At 38.2% G+C, this 7817-nt stretch overlaps 1 long non-coding RNA gene across 1 annotated transcript; it reads left to right on the top strand.

Moving 5' to 3' along the window:
• Positions 1-1969: 1969 nt before the first annotated feature.
• On the top strand, positions 1970-6175 carry LOC127448138 (uncharacterized). Its single transcript, XR_007898465.1, has 3 exons — positions 1970-2083; positions 2899-3060; positions 5489-6175. It is a non-coding gene; the product is annotated as an uncharacterized LOC127448138 (long non-coding RNA).
• Positions 6176-7817: the final 1642 nt, after the last annotated feature.

The raw sequence follows: 7817 nt of genomic DNA, 5'->3' as shown, positions 1-7817 counted from the left end.
AGATTGGATGGCCAGAAATTTCCTTCTACTCAATTCTGACAAAACAGAGCTACTAATTATTGGACCAAAAACCTCCTAAAATAAGCAGCTAAAATATAATTTGACTCCCGATGGATGTACTGTTACATCATCTTCTACAGCGAAGAACTTAGGTGTTATATTTGATACCAATCTGTCCTTTGAAAATCAAATTACCAATGTTTGTTGAATAGCATTCTTCCACCTGAGAAATATTGCTAAATTACGACACTTGCTCTCTGATGCCAAAAACCTAATTCATGCGTTCATGACCTCAAGACTTGGTTATTGTAATGGATTACTGGGAGGATGTCCTGCAAGTTCAATAAATAAACTTCAATTGGTTCAAAATGCAGCAGCCAGAGTGCTGACTAGAACCAAGAAATTCAGTATGATCATATTAGCCCCATTTTATCATCGTTACATTGGCTACCTGTTAAATTTTGTATTAATTTAAAAATTCTGTTAACTACATACACCATTGGACTTCAAAGACATTAGTCATTAATCTTACAGTTCATACAAAATCTTTGTTTAAACACTGGCCCTTAACACTTACTTAGTTTAATAATTTTAAACCATGACTTGCACTGCACATAAATAAGTAATGACTATATATTCATGCTGTTAGCCAGAGGGGAACTGGCCCCCACAGTGAGTCTGGTTTCTCCCAAGGTTATTTTTCTCCATTAATCAACATCTTATGGAGTTTTGTGTTCCTTGCCACAGTCGCCTTCAGCTTGCTCACTGGGGGTCTAAATACAATTATTATTTAATTACTTATTTTTATACACAATTTACAATCATATTTAATCAGACTACACAATGATGACTCTAAGACTTTATAGATATTATGGTTTCATTTATTGTTAATGTATGATTTTCTGTAAATCTGCTTTGAAAAAATGTGTGTTGTGAAAGGCGCTATACAAATAAAAATGACTTGACTTGACTTAATCATATCAAAGATTGGAAGGCTAGAAATTTCCTACTCAATTCTGACAAAACTGAGGTACTAATTACTGGACCAAAAACATCAAAAAATAAGCTGCTAAAATACAATTTGTCTCCTGATTACATTTTTTATTAATTTTAAAATTCTGTTAACTACATACAAAGCTTTGAATGGTCTAGCTCCAAAGTACTTAAGTGACCTTCTACCACGCTATATTCCATCACGTTCATTACGATCACAAAATTCTGGCCTGTTAATAGTTCCTAGAATATCAAAATCCACAAAAGGAGGTAGATCCTTTTCCTGTTTGGCTCCTAAACTATGGAATAGTCTCCCTAACACTGTTCGGGATGCAGACACACTCGCTGAGTTTAAGTCTAAACTAAAGACTCAACTATTTAGCCAGGCATACACCTAATTTATCCATCAACTCACAATTAGGCTGCTTTAGTTATGTCTGCCGGAACCAGAAACATCCATCATGATCTATAACTCTGCATAAAATGGAATGGCATCTACGCTAATATTATTCTATTTGTTTCCATGTCTCAACCTCAGGACTCCTATCCCGAGGTCTCCAGAACCAGCCGTGTCTCTGAGTGATGATGACTAAATGCAGCCCGTTCCAGCCATACTTCAGTCTATTACGATGTACTTCAGAGGATGAACTGATGCCAACTCCAACCATAAGATATGGGATAATTAGTATACCATTGCCTGAACCTTGGACTTAGGATAGACTTCACCGAACTTCAAAATCCACAAAAGGAGGGAGATCATTTTCATATTTGGCTCCTAAACTATGGAATAGTCTTTTAACCCTTACCAGCCAGAGCATTTAAATTTGGGAACAATTATTCCCATGGTTCCTGTCTCAATATCTTCACCGTCCAATCACCGATTTTATTTCTGAAAACTGCCAGATACTCATGACAATATAAGCTAAAAGCACATATGATTGGTTAAGGGGTTACTGGGCGTGAATAATAAATGTATCATCATCAGCGTCATCCTCCATTTGCCTGAGCTGAGCCAGAGAGGATACGCTGGGAGATTACCTCCAATGTTGGATTTACTGCTTCAAATTGAAAACTGAGGCGATCTTTTGAGGTAAGACAAGTTATTTAACATGTGTTGTCAATATTGTCTATTGAAAGTCAAAACATTTTAGTTACAAAGCATTTATTTGTAGGAGTAACACCAGTTATTTCTGGAAAAAATGACATGACCGTCGGCGTTCATCGGACAGGCAGCTAGCCTCTATTTTTAAGCAAATTTCTGTGAAACTTGCTAAATAAATATTAGCAATACTATGTACATTTTTAGCTAAATATCAATAACTTTTTTGGCCAATTTTGTCACTTGTGGAAGATAGTCAAACCTTTTTAGTTATAAAGCATTTATTTGCACTTGCTAGTTGTTGTTTTTTCTGGAAAAAAACGTGACCGTCATCGGTGAGCCTCTTCTTTTTATCTAAACATTATTTTGGCAGTTTCTTTGAAACTTGCTAAATAAAAATTAACTAGCAATACTATGTACATTTTTAACTAAATATCAATAACTTTTTTTGCCAATTTTGTCGCTTGTGAAAAATCCGCCTGAAGTAATGTGAGGCAGAGAGCAGATGCTGTTCAGACCTGCCTGGAAACTGGCCTGCTGGTTAGATAAGTTATCTAGCTTGTTGATTTTCACATGTAAAAAAAAAATGGTAAATATCTTTCTATAATTTAGCAGATAGCCTTACCCATCCATCACACAGACATGATTTTAGATTGTGTGTAGCTTCCTGTTCACAAGGAAAGTGTGAGAGGGCTGTCTGCAGTTGGACATTCTGGTTAGTCTGCAAGCCTTTGGTGACTATTCAGTGTATGGATATGTGAAGAACACACTGCTGGCTACCAACTGTGTACTTTTTTCTGTTGTAGAGATGGAAAGTCTATGGCTCCCTGCTTTTGAGGGAATGAGCACAGAGGAGGAAGATCTGCTGGACCAGGAACTACTGCAGGAAGACTCGGACCATGAGGAGATGGAGGATGAGATGGAACCTGATCCCCAGCCAAGACCATCAACTGGGTATATATGAATGTGTATGTATTGTTTGTTTCCATTTCTCATATGACTGATACTCACAGTAACACTAACACTGTAACTCTTATTTTTTTGGGTATGGCTAGCCATTCTCGCACAGGTCCAAAGTCAGCTAGAAAGCGTAAATGCTTCCCTGACTCTGTTTCTTATCCCTCGTACTCTGACATTGATTCACAGGCACCAAAACCTCTCCCATTTAAGCCTAGCCAACCATTTGGTATTGACTTAGGTAGCATGCGTCTGGCTGTGTGGTCAACCTCCAATATGATATTGCGAGAAATTGACGTTTTCATGCTGTTTTTTACTCAGGCTGTAGTTGCTGAGATATGCAACTTTACAAACTGTCAGGGGTGGGAGCTCATTCTAAACTGTCTGTCATATTCCAGCTACCAAGGAGCTTGGATGGAGGTGACCCCCGATGAATTAAAAAAATTTCTTGGGTTGCTCATTTACATGGGGTTTTCAATTCTCCCTGATTCCCATTGTCATTAGGGAACCAAGTCACTTCAGGGCTCGTGGGCGAGGGGATTTGTCGCGTGACCGCTACAAGGCTCTTTTAGCAGCTCTGCATGTTGTAAACCCTACCACAGAGGATAATCAGGATCGCCTTAGGAAGTTGCGTTATCTTATGGACCACCTCAAACAAAAATGCCAGCAGCTCTTTCAGCCTAACAAAAATCTCGAAATAGATGAACGTACGGTCAAGTCTAAAGCTCGGTCAGGATTTTAAAGGGGTTTTAAATTATGGGTAATTGCAACATCAGACTCGGGGTACACTCTCGACTTTAATGTTTACACAGGTAGTCATGATGGGTGTGTCACTGACTTGGTCACCAAAGTAGTTGAATCGTTACTGCAGCCATTCAAAGACCAGGGCCACAATGTTTGGTTTGACAACATTTACACGTCCCCAGCTCTTATTGTTAAGTTGTTAGAAATGGGAACTAATGCCTGTGGGACATGCAGGGTGAATCGTAAACTGTTTCCTGCAGAATTTAAAGTCATCAAAAGATGGGAACATAAGACAGCTCATGGGGATATGAGGTGGTGTAGGATTGAGGGGAATATACTTGTAAATCAGTGGAAGGACACGAGTGCAGTTACATGCCTCTCCAATATCCACAATGCGAATGGCTCAACCGAAATTACTAGGTTTGTAAAAAATGATGGCAACTGAACAAAAGAAGTAGCCCTCCAGCCCACTGTCATCAGCGATTATAACAAAAACATGGGTGGTGTTGATAGGTCAGACCAAATAATAAAATCTTACGATGTCCTACAAAAAACACAGAAGTGGTGGAAGACTCTTTTTTTCCACTTCATAGACATTGCCGTCGTCAACAGTTTCATATTGTTTAAGGAATGGCAACACATTCCTGCGGCACCAGGGAATGAGCATAGACCGGTGAACTTAACCCAGATAGATTTCAGACAAAACCTGGCTCGTCAGCTGGGAGGTATCGATATTCATGCAAGTTTCCCTTTGCATACATTAAAGCCTGTAGTCCCTCCTTCATCATCACTCCACACAGCTCATGTCCCTAAATTTGAAGAGTCCTCTAAGAGATGTTGGCTATGCTATCGGAAAAGTAGGACTGAAAATAAAACTAAAGTAGCTTGTTGCGTGCTGGAATGTAATGGCAAAACACTTTGCTTGGTTCGCGATAGGAACTGTTTTCAGTCTTGGCACTCAGCTGAGTGTGACCAGTTTCACGAAGAGGCCTAGGTTGGGCTGTGTCAACTGGTGTTGTCCTCCTCCCCCTCCCCTCTTTTCTCCCTCTCTTCTCTCCACAGGTATTGCAGTTGTTGAGTATTTATGAATTTATATATATATTCTGTTCATGCACTCTTTATTAAAAATGTATTGACTGTAGATAGTTCGAAAGTTTGATTTTGTATGTTTTGCTGTGTAATTCGTGTGTAATTCTAATGTTCAAATTAAATAAAGTGTGTGTTTTATTGAACACATAAAATGTATATTTCAGTGTTTGTGTCCTTCAATTTCAGATACAATCTCAATTTATTATTACAGGTGCTCAAATGGAGTATTTGAGGAGTGGTCATGTACATTCTAAATGTTTGTTTTATTCCATTTTCCCACTAAAATCACTACAATGGTCATAACTTTTAAACAATAGATTATATTTCTAATCTGTCTGCTATTCTACATTGCCCACACAATTATGTATATTTCATACACTCTAAGTTTCCCTGTAGCTTGTAATTAAAATGGTTGAAAATGCAGTTGTCTGATGAAGTATGGTGGCTGGAGAAGATTTTTGTACTCATAGTTATGATGCTTTAGTTAGGTCTGCTGGAATCAGACATACTTCTCTTATTTAATAACTCTGCTTTAAAGTGAATGGCATCTACTTTAATTTTTGTCTATTTCTTCTCCTGTCTTAACCTCGTGGTATATATTCCAAGGTTACAAGAGTCTGCCAGATTTAGCACCCGTCCTGCCTGATTTCCTACTCCCTCTGCTACGTGTCACCGAGTGATGACGGCTATCTGCAGCCTGTGCCAGCCAGACTTCACTTCAGTCTACTACGATGGACTCCACAGATGATGAACTGATGCCAACTTCAAGACATGTGTTACAACCAGTCTCTAAGGCTGAAACAATTAGGGAGACCAAACACGCAAAAACTGTGAGAAAAAAAAACAAACATTTATTTTAATATAAGTACAAACACCAAAGCAGTAACTGGGCGCTAAGACAAAGCTCTCAGGTAGGTTCCATAACACTGCTGCATCCCTATGAGGATGCTGTCACCAAAGAACTATGCACTGCCTCGTGAATACTTCTGAGGATATTTAATGCTCCCACTCACAAGCGTCAGGTGTGTCAGCCAAGCCCCTCAGAGACTGAGCCACCTGCAACAACCACTTACAAACACAAGACTGGGGCGTCACACATGGGATACTTCACTGGCCACTGTTTGAACCATGGGCTCATGATGGATTTCACCAAAACTACCTGCCATAAGCTTCCAGCCGGACTGCGATGCCCCTCACTGACTGTTTCCTGTATCATCTTGGTCTAAGGAGGGACTATACTCTCTTAAAATGGAACAAATAAACAATAAATGATTTGCCATCTAAAGCCTTCGTCAGCCAAATAACAAAATGACTGTATTGTACTGTCATAATCTGTATTATCAGTTTTTAAATGTTTGTAAAGATATGTAAACCTTTCTGTTATTTTAATAATTTGTGCCCACAGGTATATAAACTGTACCCTCAATTTAGGAATCTCTAAGTAAGGAATCATACCCTCAACTTTGCAGTTTGTATACATCTTCATAAAATGCACTCATAGATTCATTTAATCCTCAAGCTTTTAATTTATTGGGCCTCATTCAAGAAACCTTCGTAAATAGAGAGTAAATTTGGGTGTAAAATGGACCTTCACGAAAACTTTCCTCCAGATTTACAAATACTTCATACCTCCCAGATTTGTTCAGATGTCACGCATGATTTACACAGTCAGAAGCAGGTGTAAATGTTCTTCATGCCAACTAACATTTTGAAAATATGAAAACTTTCATGAATCAGAGAATTTACATCAGAATGGCTTTACAATTTTTCTTTCTCCACAGAAGTTGGTTCAGCTCGTGTTTTATGAATGAGGTCCATTGACATATAGTGTATATAAATACACTTTTAATACTGCATTTTAATACATGCGAGTCTGCTGCATCCGCCACAACATAGCACTCAGATACCGTATGCAAGCTAAGGGACTGCGTGTGCAAAAATGTTTTGGCAGGGGCGCAAGCAATAACAGTAATAACGTGTTATGAGATTTCTTTGTAAATCAGGGGCGTATTAAAGAAAATGAAGTGGAGGTGCTTTTAAGAGCATGCGCTACAGCAGATTGGGGGTGAGTTTCAATCACAAGTGATCCTCCTTATGCTCTCTACTTACTACGAAGTGCAGAGACCTTGGAGTGGATACTCTGAAGGAAACATGGCATTAATGTATGAATGTACCCTTCACTAACAGTCTTGTGGAAGGGCTCTCCGAGAAAAGATTAATTTTCTCACTTTCGGTTTGAACGAGCTTTCAAGTGACATCCACTCCCTGCAGGAGTGCCCTTCAAGAAAGCAAAAGATGCATTTTTTATTTCGCCCCGGAACATCAAAGTGCCGTTACCTCAGACGAGTAACAGGTCAGATAAAAGTCCATTAGACTAATCACTTTCAGAAAAATACCATTACCATTTTTTGGACATGTAGTCTACCATGATGACCATTCAAAGCCATGGTACCATCTCAACACTATTATTGTACCATGGTTCCACCATATTATTGAGTTAAGGTCCTGTGTATTGATAAATATTAATGACAGAATAAGGAAAATAACATTATATGAATATTACAAAAATGAAGGGAAAGTAATATAAGAAGGGTCAGTTATGTAAAGAGGATGATGAGATCTGAGTGGAAGCAGCAGAGATGAAATAATAAAGTGAGGGATCAGAGACGAGAGAAAGTGAAGTCATATTTAATGATACTGTCATGGCACTCCAAGGTACTTTAAAAAATACCATGGTTTTACTATGACACATGTCATAAACACGTGGCTATCACAGACCATGTCTGAAAATAAATCAATAAACAAGTGTATTACCATGGTGCTTTTTGTGAGAAATATAACAGAATAGGCTATTATTTGTGATAAGGGAAAAATTGAAAAAATACGTATAGTATATATATATATATATATATATATATATATATATATATATATA

This window comes from Myxocyprinus asiaticus, chromosome 1, assembly GCF_019703515.2.
Source record: "Myxocyprinus asiaticus isolate MX2 ecotype Aquarium Trade chromosome 1, UBuf_Myxa_2, whole genome shotgun sequence".
NCBI lineage: Eukaryota > Metazoa > Chordata > Actinopteri > Cypriniformes > Catostomidae > Myxocyprinus > Myxocyprinus asiaticus.
This window is presented reverse-complemented; position numbering and strand designations above follow the sequence as displayed.